This window comes from Astatotilapia calliptera, chromosome 19 (assembly GCF_900246225.1).
Source record: "Astatotilapia calliptera chromosome 19, fAstCal1.2, whole genome shotgun sequence".
Taxonomy (NCBI): Eukaryota; Metazoa; Chordata; class Actinopteri; order Cichliformes; family Cichlidae; genus Astatotilapia; species Astatotilapia calliptera.
This window is the reverse complement of record NC_039320.1, coordinates 10,213,933-10,229,381: the sequence shown is the minus strand read 5'-3', so window position 1 is coordinate 10,229,381 and position 15,449 is coordinate 10,213,933. Positions and strand designations below refer to the sequence as shown.

General features: G+C 38.7%; 1 pseudogene; it reads left to right on the top strand.

The window, feature by feature from the left end:
• LOC113011921 (alcohol dehydrogenase 1-like) overlaps window positions 1-3,661 on the top strand; it is a 7,227-nt pseudogene extending 3,566 nt beyond the window's left edge.
• Window positions 3,662-15,449: the final 11,788 nt, after the last annotated feature.

The following is a 15,449-nucleotide window of genomic DNA, read 5'->3' as shown; positions in this document are numbered from 1 at the left end:
TTGTCATATTCTGCAAGTACATGTAAAAAGTGCTGATTTCACAATACCACCACAGGTGAGCAGTATTCCCCGAGGCAGTAAGACCATGTACATCTTGTCCTTTGGACAGAAACTTGACTATAATAATGGAAGTACATGTAATTCCCAGATTGTAAACAGTCTCATATAAAATGCTTGCGTAACCGTGCTGGGTAAACCTGACCTCTGAAGTCCCTACCAACAAATGTTTATGCGTCATCGCAGAATTTAAAGTCCATTCTTCTGTCGAGTTTTCCTCATTTGGTTGCAGAAATGGCCACAGCTGGTAAGGTAAGTAAATCATTTAAATGTGTTTCAATTACTTTTGCAGATTTTTATTTTTTTTATAAAGGAAAGAATATCATAACACTTTACATGTGCTATGATTTAATGGTTTGCTTTGCACATATTTTAGCGAAATCATATTTTCCTCTTGAGATGGTAGTATTGTACTGATTTTACTGCTTAATTTATTAAGAATAGAACCACCAGGAAGGGTCACATTGAGTCATGTGTGGCATAGCTGCACTGAAATAAAGTCTGCATTGAAACTGTGAGGCAGGCATCAAAAACAGATCATCTTCTATTTAAAATTAACCTCAAAGCCAACTACAAAAACACAAACTAATATTGTAAAATTATTTAAACTGAACAAAGTTTATCATCTCATCCACATCTGCCTCTAAGGCTCATGACAAAATGTGTCTTAAATTGTGTTGCCAGGGCAGCCAGCATGTGGTTGGATATTAATTTCTATGGGGTGAAAATGACCACCTCGGTGGTGCTGGGTAGACCCTCTAAGTCAGGGGTGTCCAACTCCAGGCGTCAAGGGCCGATGTCCTGCAGGTTTTAGATGTGTTCTTGATCCGACACAGCTGATTTAAATGGCTACATTACTGCCTCAACATGTCTTGAAGTTCTCCAGGAGCATGGTAATGAACTCATCATTTGATTCAGATGTGTTGACCCAGGGTGAGATCTAAAACCTGCAGGGCACCGGCCCTTGACGCCTGGAGTTGGACACCCCTGGTGTAAGTGGTCATTGTTACAAAACTTTTGAAATGGCACTAATGGTAAGGGGGGTCAGCCACTGATTAATAATTTCCTTTATTGCATATTTAAAGATTTTTATTTAAATTTCTCCATCTGCTCTGTTAAGTTGGTTTACAGAAATGACCTTGGTGGATAATTTTAATATTGTAACTCTGCCATTTAAGGTCATCAAGTGCAAGGCAGCAGTGGCCTGGGAATCCAGCAAGCCTCTGGTGATTGAAGAAATAGAGGTAGCCCCACCCCAGGCCAATGAGGTCCGCATTAAGGTAAGAAGCAGCCGGCTTTGATGCTCTTGTATGTTCTTTACGCTTTTCTACAACTAAACTCCTATAATCTCATTCAGTGCTTCTTTTACCGTCATATTTGCTGTAGATTGTGGCAACATCTCTGTGCCATTCAGACCTGTACTTCCTTTATGAGAGTCTGGACAAATCGCTCTTCCCAACCATCCTCGGTCATGAGGCAGCCGGCATTGTAGAGAGTGTTGGGCTGGGAGTGACGGAATTTCAGCCAGGTTTGTTTGAGATTGTTTAACATCCAAAAATATGCTTATTTGCATTTTGTGCAAGAGAGAAATAAGACTCATCTCAATCCTGTGTCTAAAGTCTGTAACAAATTTGCAACAAAAATGCAAGCAACTATAAGACAAAAAGGTAATGTTTCATTTAGTGTTCTTTTCTGTACAAGAAATTTATATTTTAGAATTTTAAGGATATTTTATCTTGCAGTGTTTTGAAAACAAATTCATGCTGGAATGGATGGAGTTTAAAAATGTTCAGACTTTCATAATTTGTTCATACGCAAGGTCAGAAGCACTCCTAAATTCATGGAGCATAAACAAGTTAGGTGCTATGTGAAATGTTTGTCATCCTCTGTGGATGTGAAATGTTTGACGGGTTACGTATGGATTTGTGTATACATGCTGTAAATGAGGCTCAATGCTTTCTGTCTTCCAGGAGACAAAGTAATTCCTCTTTTCCTACTCCAGTGTGGAGAATGTCGCTTCTGTAAGAGTCCTAAGACCAACCGGTGTGAAGAAGCAATGTGAGACTCATTTCATGCCATCTTATTCAGTTTTCATGTGCTTTTACACACACTGCACTTTTTTACAGACTAGATATAAATGTTGTGAAAGTATTCCGACTACTCGTCTTTTTATCAACTAGGTAACTGTTGATTTCATTCCTTCAAGAGGAATACTTTTAAAAGTTGTGCATAAAAAAAAAAAAAAAATCCAAAACATCAAATATGTCTTGTTTAGGAAAAGGCACGCCCAGAAAAGCACAGAACATTCCAGGCTTACCTGTAAGGGGCAGAAACTGCAGCAATTTATGGGGACTGGGACCTTCTCTGAGTACACTGTGATGAACCAGATGGCTGTGGTTAAGATCGACCCGGCTGCTCCTCTGGATAAAGTCTGCCTCCTTGGGTGTGGGGTCTGCACTGGATATGGGGCAGCTGTTAATACTGCTAAGGTGTGTATGGTGGGCTAACGGAATAGCCATTGGAATTGGACATTTTGTGCTGGGGGTGTTTAATTTAATTTTTATGTCCAGTTTTAATCAGTCTCCTTTCCTGCAGGTTGAGCCGGGCTCCACCTGTGCCGTGTTTGGTCTGGGAGCTGTGGGTTTGGCTGCAGTCATGGGTTGCAAGGCTGCAGGAGCCAAAAGGATTATCGCTGTTGACATCAACCCAGACAAGTTTGAGAAGGCCAAAGTGTTTGGAGCTACTGACTTCGTCAATCCCAAGGATCACAATAAACCCATCAGCCAAGTGCTGATGGAGATGACTGGTGGAGGTGTGGACTACTCCCTGGAATGTATTGGGAATGTGGAATGCATGGTGAGGAAGATTTAATCTACTCGGTAGTATCAAATGTCTAGTTTAGTAAAAGTCAACTAAACCTTGCTCTTTTCCAGCAGTGGTTATTTAAGAAGTCCTTCATTAACATATCCTTGTATCCTTCTACATACAATTCTGCTGCTCCGCTGTTTCTCCATGTAGCGCAGTGCTTTGGAATCTTGTGTGGCAGGCTGGGGCGTTAGTGTCATTGTTGGATGGACAGACTTGCATGACGTAGCCACCCGACCTATTAATCTCATGCTTGGACGTACATGGACTGGGTGCTTGTTTGGAGGTGAGATAAATATAAGGGAGCTTACGGTGTCTTTATTAAGCTTATGTTGAGATTCATTACAGCTTGTCGTTTTGTCTTTTGGGGATCAGGATTTAAGGGTAAGGGTGGCATTCCTAGGATGGTTAAAGCATATCTGGACAAGAAGGTGATGCTGGATGAGTTCATTACTCACAACATGACTGTGGACCAGGTCAACGACGCCATTGAACTGTTGAAGAACGGTAAAAGGTAGATTTGCTCTACTATACTTTCTCCTCCATTATTGAGTCAACAGCAACACAGATTAGACCAAAACTTTGCTCAAATCTTTTCTCCTTTTTCCCCACAGTATCCGCACAGTCATGAGATTTTCTCCACAATAATGCTGCTGTGCTGCCTTCAATAACACTAAAGTTACTACCAGCGAACACTAATCAGTGTTTGAAGAGTAAAATAAATGGTCTCCCAGATGGATCTGTGTGTGTGTGTGTGTGTGTGTGTGTACTCATTTCTTTGGGCTGCATGTTCTGTGTCTTCGGCTATATCCACGATTTCACTACTAAACTGTACTTAAAGGGGCCTATTAGCTGCCAGCTGCTGGAAAGGTGGGGTGAAAAAGTTGCCAGCTTACAGCCAACAGACTTGCTTAACCATTCACACCTACAGTAAGTTTAGAATCACAAGTTCACCCAACATACATGTCTTTTGACTGTGGGAGGAAGATGGAGTGCCCACACAGGCACAAAGAGAACATGTAAACTTCATTCAAATCCAGGATCTATTTGCTGTGAGGCAACTGTGCTAACCAAATATTAATAGATTTCTATAAAATTAACCCAAAAAACCTACATATGATAAAAGATTGAAGACGTGATGTAATTGCCTTTGAATGCATTAAATTCACTCTTATGACTGGCAGCACCAAATAAATTGTGAGGCATACATTTCCTTCTTTAGCCAATTACTTATGCCAGCTGTTCTACATTCTTCAACAGAATTGGTTTCTTCTGACTGGGACACGATTTAGGCTCTCAGCCGGTCTTGTTTTCATTTCTGCACCTCCATCAGATTTAAATATTGGTAACCCTACTGATCCTAAATATTAATTTATTGCACATTGAATCATTCCAGTTTAACAGTGTACTGCAGTTCTGTAGGTGATCACATGAAGTCCTGTTGATGAACTGCATAGGTGGTTAAAATTCAAATAAATGTACTGTCTATTTCATTACTTTGAAAAGTGACTCCAACCACTTTCATTTTTCATGTAGAATTGTTTGTTGCTTTTTGGTTGTTGGTGGGATACATGTTATAGAAAACTAATTAGTCTTTCAAGATTATGTCTCCATTTTAATCTTCAGCATGGCAGCTATAAAAATGAAGTGTTGATCTGACTGCTTTGAGACAAATGAAATTTTGAGAGTGAATAATACTGGAAAGATTTTGCCAGTTTACTGTAACCAGTCAATCTAACATTCCAAACATTAGCAATTATAGTAAAGTGACCCAGACAATTAATGTGCAACTTTCCCTATGCTCGACAAGCATCCTCGTGGGTGTATTCACCCAGTTATGTTTGTCTGAAATCCCAGTCTAAGAAATGCATCCATTAAGCAATTCTTTTTTTCTTTTTTTTTTAAGTGTTCCATGTGTGGGGAAAACATGTGGAATGCAGATGCAGGCACTCAGTCTTAGACTGCCTTGCTTCCAGAAATAAGCAGAGCTTTTCTTGCTATTTCTGAGATGGTGTCTCCTTAGAAAAAGCTTGTGTAGTACATGAAATAAATTAGATTTTCACCTGTGAGCAGTATGGTAATGGGGGGAAGAAGAAAAAAAGAAGTACAGCAAGTACAGAAGTAGAGCAAGAATAATTAAGCAATAATTAAGCTGGAAATACAAACTTCTTTTTTCTGTTTTTCCTCTTTTTAGATCCTATCATAATTGTGAGCTGTTTGTGGGACTGGGTTTTGAGAGAGTAAATTGACTCACTGCAGTGTTTGTAAAATTAACCCTGCAAAATTTTGTCATGAAGTTAAGCTTTATGTTTTTCATAGTGTTTACTTTTTTTTTCTTTTTTTTTTTTAATCACGCTAGTGTCTCCTTCCTGTTGGATATGCCCAAAAACCACATCTAAGTGACAGTCACCAAAGGTGCCACTATGGAACAAGCAAGTCACTAGTCAAGGGTGACCTGAAATTATATTTACCTCCTTAAGCTAGGCATTAAAACTATTGGACGTACACACTGCTCTTACAGTCTTCTGAGGACATAATAGCAGCGTACTAGTAGTTGCATAATGCTTTCAATTCAGTAACAATCCAATCCTTTATTGATAGCAATCATCTTTTGTCAACGTACTTTCATTGGCATAAATTCGATCACAAGAGATGAGTGCTCACCCAGCACCGCACACTGGTGCAGTACGCTGAGCTGAGGCTTAGTGGGTATAGTAAGAAACCACATAATGCATAGAGTGCTTAACACTGAGAGAGTATTGGTAAGGTAAAAGATGAGAAGATCACCGCCGCTCAAAAAACAGGTTAGAAAAATCACCAACACTATGATAGTTTAGATGTAATATTAAGCCTAACCAAACATGGCAGCACAATGGCTTGCGGCTCTAGGGTGCGGCTTAGATACATGGGACCTCTGGGCACCTGAGAGGCATACCATGCACTGACATAATAGGCACTGAAGCAGAGCGACACCATCAAAGTGCTGCATCTCAGATGTATAGATGATAATGTATATACACAATGATTGTAGCTTAAGAAGTGAAGTAATATGTAAGTGGTAGCTCTGCTAGTTGGTAATCTCAATCATTAATGATGTATCCAATATCACTGTATAGTATGAATATACTCAGAGTGAGTTAACTAAAGGCCAAAATAGTAAGAACAACGGCAAACATAGTTAGATAGTAATACTAATAAAAATCAACTACTATAGGTATATGTATATACCCATACCCTATGAATACATGATACTATATACGTTACTTGGCTCATTAAAACTACAATAGTAATAAACTGACAGACATAGAGAAATCAAAAAACGGACCTGCGAATAGTTCCAGTAAACGCCAAGGACTACCTCAACTGACCGACTTACTAAACTCACTAGCATTTGACCGTCATCTTAGGTGAATATATACCTATACACACATAGGAGACTATAGGGTAAAAGTTACCTAAATGATACTATAAGCAGCACCATTAACTCCTAGCGAAAAGAATATATAGTGATACACACACGATAGGCCGGATAGAGGTAGGTATAAAACAAACAAAGGGGGCTCAACTCACACAAAGTACCGGACTATCTACACCAAAGCCGAAAGTCCAAAGTATAGAATAATATATTAAACCTAGCAATAAAACATCGAACAGGTACTATAGTTACTCATAAACTCATACTACACACATACGTAGACCGGTCCTAATACTAGGTCAATAGCACGTAAGCTAATTAAATATACGAACAGCAGTAGGAATAATACTAATACAATATAAGTAGTGAGTATCACAAAACAAAAAAGTAGATAGAAAATATAGAATATAAACCCAAGTAATCAAATAATACACAAATTACGAGTGAGTATGGGGTGAGTGATAGTAGTGTCAGACTATAACACGACATCGACGACGGTAGTATAGTACGAACTATGTACAGGGTACTATGGATAAGTGAGTATAGGCAATAATACTCATACAAGCGCTATTACCGCAAGACGAACACTAGCGGGTAGTGAGCTGATATACCTACAGTATACAACTACGCTCACGCAGCAGCCATGTATAAAGTAACCGTAATAGCTCCCTATATGACACACATATAAGGGTAAACATAAATAAGGTAGTATACAGATCAATACAATATATATATCAAACCAACGCCGTAATATACGGTACAGAAAGGAAAGCAACGAGCAATAACCTCATGATAGTCAGGTAAATATAGGTGAGCATGCACAGAACGCACACAATAGAATAAGTGTCATATGAGCGAGGCAGTAAAGGCAAAATATAAACGCACACTCATACACACTACACACAACCCACATCATACCTACATACTCATAACAACACACACCACACACACTACTAAACATCAACCATCATCAAACCTATACAACAATAATACAATATACTATTGGGTGGGTGGTACTTAATACAATAGCTATCAATATATCTAATACATACTATATATAATAATAAGTACTATGTAACTATATTATTATATATTAGATTGTGGGAATACGGTTTATATATATTATATAATGTAGTTGTATATGTACCTTACTACTTTTAAGTATTTAATATATATAGTAGTGGCCTTATGACTAACTCATATATATAGTGAGTAATGTGGTTGAGTAGTAGATATTAATAATAGTTAGTGCCAATAATATATGGGTTTTAAGTTATACTGTATTAATAGAAGCTACTTATATGTGGAAAGGCGCATTTTTTCTACTTTAGTCACTAGTATACGTATGTCTCAGGTAGAAAGTAGTAAAAAGTTATATAACAGTACCAGTGATATATGTGGATGGTGTTCACTAAAGCAGTTCTAATAATAATGATACATTACAATATATGATGAGTTGATATGTATACCTAGGCAATAACATATGTAAGAGTTATGTTATTGTAATGTTTAACTAGCTTATATTACTTATGTATGTAATGTTGCTTAATTATTTGAGTTCTATATCAGTTGATACATTATTATTCTATTATTATAATATACTGTACACATATATAATGATAATGTAGTTTGATGTGGTATACTTATAGTAATGTAACAATGTACTGATCTCACTGATCTATGACTTAGTATATAATTATGTATAAACCATACTATCAATATGCTAGAAATACGTAGCTACTCATAGTGTAATAAAATATATGTGATTTAATGTAGTGTCTAGTTATACATTACAGGTGCTGGATATAGCCTATAAGTATAGGAACAAGTTATATGTACTATATATGTTATACTCAGTGAGTGTACTAACATAAACCGTGAGGTAATAACAATAACACACGAACATACAATACTCAAGGTAGAAAATAGAGTGAACAAGTAAACATTTAAGCCTGTGAAAGCAAACTTTGATAATCTCTTATAGGAAAAGAAAAACAGCTGATAATGAACAATACATATATACGTTGAGTAGCACTAATATAACTAAAATGAGGCAACATAACTGATAAATAAATGGGGAAAGTTACAATATAGTAGGAACAAAGGTCATGAAACATATAAACATGTGATAGCTACAATCAAATGCAATATAAAATCTCATATGATATTAGAATATGATAATAATTAATATCCGTACCTAATAGGCTATTGGTTAATGCACATTAGTGGGTTTTGCTACTACTGATAATATAGGTGTATAATTTGACTATACCATCTAACGATAGTATTGAATTGGATAATAAGTACAATGGGATAGGCGGGATTAGTAATCTGTAGTGGTAACTTTGACAGGGTACTTGAAATAAGTGTAATGATACCAAGTAATGAGTGCTGAGGTAAGTGTAGGTGATATTGATTTTAATAAAAAATAATGCTCACTATGTTAGCTTCTATGAATAAGTTTAGTATATATATAATTGATACATCTGAGTATTGTAATATAAGAGTAGCGTAATATTTATTGTGCTAATAGTGGGTGGTACTAATGAGTAATGGCTTATTTAAAATTGTATACTATGTGTACTTATGTGTGCATTAATTACTCGAATATATATTTGGCCTACTTGATTTTTACTACTATGCTTATAATGTGATCAGTTAACTATGCACTACATATGCCCATTCAATAATATATATGTATATATTGTAATATATATGTAATTAAGTATGTAATGTGATGTATATAATAAGTTATATATAATGTTATAATATGTATAGTATGTGATAATTAATGGATATATTATAGAGATATTAATGCATCATTACATGTATGTATTATATTATGTAACAACTATATAAATGTATATTTTAACTGTAATTATATATACATACATACAGTACAATATGTATTATTATAGCTAATTACATGAATTATATGTATTATGATATACATTATGTATACATATATTGGCATATACACATATTATACATAATTAACTATAAATCATAATATGAACATTATACAATACGACATTATATACACATACCAATGTATATGCAATATATAACACACATGTTAAATACATATATTATATAACATATATATATATATATATACTATATTATATATATGTATATGATATATATATGTTAATTAACGATATTATTAATATATATTAATATATGAATCAATTGACATTAATATAAACACTCACATGGCACGCTCATGCTGCGGTATGTATTGTATGTATTGTTATATATTATAGTCAGGTTTATTATATCATCTTCAGAGCTTATCGAGTGGTATATAGTCTGCTTATTGCTATGTACCAGTAAGTGACTACTGAGGAAGCTTGAGGGTCCTGCTAGACTAAGCTATATATTGCGTATTTAGCTTGGTGCCTAGTAGATTAGCGCTCTTCTGGACATATTGATAGAGTGTATGGATGTTATGTGGTACTTACTCATATGTTTGAGGATCTCTATGCTGTAGTAAGCCTAACTTCAGCATACTATGATAGCTGTTGGTAGAGTCACTCGACTTAATTACCTAGTTGCTTACGTATAACCTATAACGGGGTATATATAATATGCCATATTCTTACGTGTGACTCTTCCTACTACCTCACATTCCTCTCAAGCTGTCTTCTCTGAGCCCTTTGGTTATTATCTACCATAGCTTTACGTTACGTTTCTTACCTTTTACTTTACCTAGATTATTATTGCATGTGTTCAATTTGTCAGGTAGTAATGTACCTGACTTACATGTGCTGAATGTACACTTAACGTATCCATCTTTCTTGTATATCTACTCCAACCATCTTAAATGTCCGTGATTTTTATGTAGTGTATTATATGGTACCTCGCACTCATATTTTTTGTTACTACTGATCTTAGTAATTGTGGAGTTAGTCCCATTGATAGATCTATTAAGCTCGGTCTAATTCTTACTATATGCATACCATACTCCAGTTGTTATGTAAGTGATAGCATAGGCCAATCTCACTCCAACATTATTCAGGATACCTCTCATAGTGACTGAACCATTACTGTCATAATACTCGGGCACAAGATTATATTATACTTCTACATGTACATCTTAATGTCATACGGCACTTTGATACATTATATATAGGCGTTTTCACATGTATGCTACTATTGCCTGTAGTACTAGTCAATCTTAGCACCCTGTACGTTATGTATTAGCTGGGGATTGTGTCATCTGCAGTTATAGGCTAATATCTTTACACAGCCCTCACCTTATATAGGTATCGTTGCCTTGATGGTATTGTTTATTAGTAATGTTATGTAGGACCTCATATCAAGTATATGCCTCTATGGATTACTTTGTCATGTTCTGAGTATAGTCGTTGTTTCTTATGTATAGGCTATGCTCTCCAATGATTTAATGATCAGGCCTATCATGTTAGCTCTAGCAGTCTTTATCATATCCATAGCTTATGTCACATGATGCCACTGGATAGTGATTATGGTAATATGTATATCATAGTATACTACTACACTCCTCTTATCATGTCACTGGGTTATATATGTATATGTTAATGGATAACTATGACAGTATTGGCAGAGGGCTTATCTCTTTACCATATTTGAATGGTTCTCATTCTGTTACTCTACCTTACTCATTACTTATTTCATTGTGGATTTACTGCTGTGAGCCTAGTGAAGGTAATTTCATAACTATGAGACACTCATATTATTATGTCTGGGTATACTCTTGTAAGTTGGGGCTCACATTACTGTTTTACTCACAATGTTATTCTTGTTTATTGATTCCTTGTACTCATCCTGGTAACTTAGTGGATGCTGAACATCATTCACTCACTCGTATAAGTTTATCCGCCTGGTGGCTGCCTCCGTTCTACTTTCCGATCTTAGAGTCGATATGCGATGCGTGTACAGGTAGCTGAGACATGGTGGGTGAAAACCCACTCCTATATGCTGTGAGTTTGCTAGGTATCATTTCTATGATCGTTTATGTCAAGTTGGCATCTATCTCCTCCTTTGGAGCTCATGACTAATTTGTGACTATATGTACCTAATATGATGCAGTGGGTATCTACTGATCTATCATATGATGTGCATGAGGTTGCGTATTAGTATATGTGAGTATTGTTGATGGGCCCGGTATCTATATGTGTAGTTTAACTTGTACCATTCTAGAACTTGACTCCTCAGATCATATGGGCCTGTAAATACCCTGTTCTAGTATCTATGTGTGAGTAGATCTTATGGTTAGTAGTGTGCTATGATCGCTTCTAGTACTATATATGGTGAGTCATGCTCTTCATAGGTATCCATTTTTGGTGCACTAGTGCGGGAATCCTCCAGGTACTGTAAACTTATGTCCTCTTGTTCGCTCAAATTGTGTTGCCTTCTGGAGTAGTATTATCTCTATATAAATGTTCCACTGCTTCTCATGTCATGGACTTATATCGCTTCCCTCTCTTTGTTACCATCTCGACTGTATGAGCTACTTCTCGCTCAGTCCGATACGTACATTCCTATGTATCATATTAGCTGTGTATAGTCGCTATGAGTAGGTGAGTAATGCAGTGTATGTTCGAATTGTCTTCGATTCTACTATTACATTTGGCTATTACGAGGTATGTTAATGGTGCATCCATTGTCATACAGTAGTAAGTGGCTTGACAACTGCTCCGTTCCGTTAAAGTCTGGATATCTCAGATATAGCCAGTTCTCTATGTTATTAAATGTATACTCTATAACTGAGGGTAGTATTCAGGCCTTAATTGATACAGTAACATAGCATAGTGGGAGTACAGTAGCATCTCCTTGGAGTTAGAATTACTACGCACTTAGGATCGGCTAATATATACTGTAGCTATGATATGGGCTTGGAGTTGGCCTCATTACTAGTGTAGTATTAGTAACATATATCCTACATCCTCACATATGTGTGTGAATGTTATCTATACTAGGAATGTGATAATATGTCGTCTTATGAGTGTCGGTTTCCATTTAGTATACCTTGTATATCAATATAGTGTTTATGCGTCAGTGGCATATCGATACTCAGTAATATGTTGTTCATGCATCGGTGCTAGTTGATGTAGACTACATAGTACATAATCAAGGACCCTGCTGAGATCAGATCACGAGAGTTCACAATAGCATGGTGCAGCAGGAAGATTGGACTCAGCATTGGCTGGAGTCATTGGGATCCAAGGTCTCATGAACCTGATGGTTCTCATCTGAGTGTCCTATCCAGAGTATGGCGTGGCTAGTGGTATATTTTGCAACCGATGGCTTGCAGAACCAGTCAAATTCGCTTGGACCAACCTCCCTGGAACAGGTGTCTCCTATGTCATAGCTGATCATCAGTCGGCAGCATATCCAATTAAGGATTAATTGGAGCTTCCACTGTCGCAGTATGAAGAGTTGGACACGTGCGACCATCGATGGCCCCGATCTAAGGTTCACCGCCTGATACATGTGGACTATGAATGGAAACCTGACCTAGACGATGGCCACTTCCCAACGGATAAGGCTAGCTGTACTGCAGGCAGCTCATATAATAGAACCAGCTGCTAGTTTTTACGAGTCCGCGCGTATATATGGTTGGAGGGCATAACCTCCCGTCCGGACCGGCTCCTGCTTGGTCGCCGAGATCGGACCCCTAAAATTGGCGAATCAATTGGGGAGGCCGATCAGGGTACCGTCCGGTCCCCTTCTCCAGTACTAAGCCATCCGCCGGGGTGGTACTCCCATATTTCCAACCCTTGCGGCTCAGTACAGCCAGCGTCATTGTCAGCTGACTACATGGAAGCTCCTGTCAGGCATCATATCGGCTAAGATGAACAGGCACATGGGTCAATACATGAGCGGGACACAGAAAGGAATTGGCAAGAATACCAGAGGTGCAAAACACCAGCTACTGGTAGACAGAACAATCAGCCGAGACTGCAAGACCAGACTGACCAACCTGTGCACTGCCTGGATTGATTACAAGAAGGCCTATGACTCAATGCCCCACAGCTGGATACTGGAATGCCTAGAATTGTACAAGATCAATGGGACCCTAAGAGCCTTCATCAGGAACTCAATGGGGATGTGGTGTACAACACTAGAGGCCAACTCCAAGCCCATAGCACAAGTTACCATCAAGTGCGGGATCTACCAAGGAGATGCTCTGTCCCCACTGCTGTTCTGCATAGGCCTGAACCCCCTCAGTGAGATCATTAACAAGACTGGCTACGGATACCGACTACGGAACGGAGCAGTTGTCAGCCACCTCCTGTACATGGATGACATCAAGCTGTATGCCAAGAGTGAACGAGACATCGATTCACTGATCCACACTACCAGGCTATACAGCAATGACATTGGAATGTCGTTCGGACTGGAGAAGTGTAGTCGGATGGTAACAAAGAGAGGGAAGGTAGTCAGAACTGAGGGGATTGAACTACCAGAAGGCAACATTGCAGACATAGAGGACAGTTACAAGTACCTGGGGATCCCGCAGGCAAATGGGAACCATGAAGAGGCCGCTAGAAAGGCTGCAACCACCAAGTACCTGCAGAGGGTCAGGCAAGTCCTGAGGAGTCAGCTGAATGGTAAGAACAAGATCCGGGCCATCAACACATACGCCCTGCCCGTGATCAGGTACCCTGCTGGGGTAATAAGCTGGCCAAAGGAGGAGATAGAAGCCACTGACATAAAGACAAGAAAGCTCCTGACCATGCATGGAGGGTTTCACCCCAAGTCCAGCACCCTGAGGCTGTACGCTAAGCGGAAGGAAGGGGGCCGGGGACTGGTGAGTGTCAGCACCACAGTCCAGGATGAGACAAGGAACATCCAAGAATACATTGGGAAGATGGCCCCAACTGACCGAGTGCTCAGTGAATACCTCAGGCAGCAGAAACCCAAGAAAGAGGAGGGAGACGAGGAACCATCATGGAAGGACAGGCCCCTGCACGGTATGTACCACCGGCAGATAGAGGAGGTGGCTGATATCCAGAAATCCTACCAGTGGCTGGACAAAGCTGGACTGAAAGACAGCACAGAGGCACTAATCATGGCAGCACAAGAACAAGCTCTGAGCACAAGATCCATAGAGGCTGGGGTCTATCACACCAGGCAAGACCCCAGGTGCAGGCTGTGTAAAGATGCCCCAGAGACAATCCAGCACATAACAGCAGGGTGCAAGATGCTAGCAGGCAAGGCATACATGGAACGCCATAACCAAGTGGCCGGCATAGTGTACAGGAACATCTGTGCCGAGTATAACCTAGAAGTCCCGAGGTCAAAATGGGAGATGCCCCCAAGGGTGGTGGAGAATGACCGAGCTAAGATCCTGTGGGACTTCCAGATACAGACGGACAAAATGGTGGTGGCTAACCAACCGGACATAGTGGTGGTAGACAAACAGAAGAAGATGGCCGTAGTGATCGATGTAGCGGTTCCGAATGACAGCAATATCAGGAAGAAGGAACACGAGAAGCTGGAGAAATACCAAGGGCTCAGAGAAGAGCTCGAGAGGATGTGGAGGGGGAAGGTAACGGTGGTCCCCGTGGTAATCGGAGCACTAGGTGCGGTGACTCCCAAGCTAGGCGAGTGGCTCCAGCAGATCCCAGGAACAACATCGGAGATCTCTGTCCAGAAGAGCGCAGTCCTGGGAACAGCTAAGATACTGCGCAGGACCCTCAAGCTCCCAGGCCTCTGGTAGAGGACCCGAGCTTGAAGGATAAACCGCCCGCAGGGGCGTGCTGGGTGTTTATATGTATGTATATATATATATGTATATATATATATGTATATATATATGTATATGTATATGTGTGTATATATATGTATGTGTGTATATATGTGTATGTATGTATATATGTATATGTATGTATATATGTGTATATGTATGTATATATGTATATATGTATGTATATATGTATGTATGTATGTATATATATGTATATGTATGTGTATATATATGTATGTGTATGTATATATATATATATATATATATATATACATACATATATATATATGTGTGTGTGTGTGTACGCACTTAAGTGGAAAATGTAGGCAATATTGATGCAAGGTTAAAGTCCTTGACCACCTGAATGTCTCTATG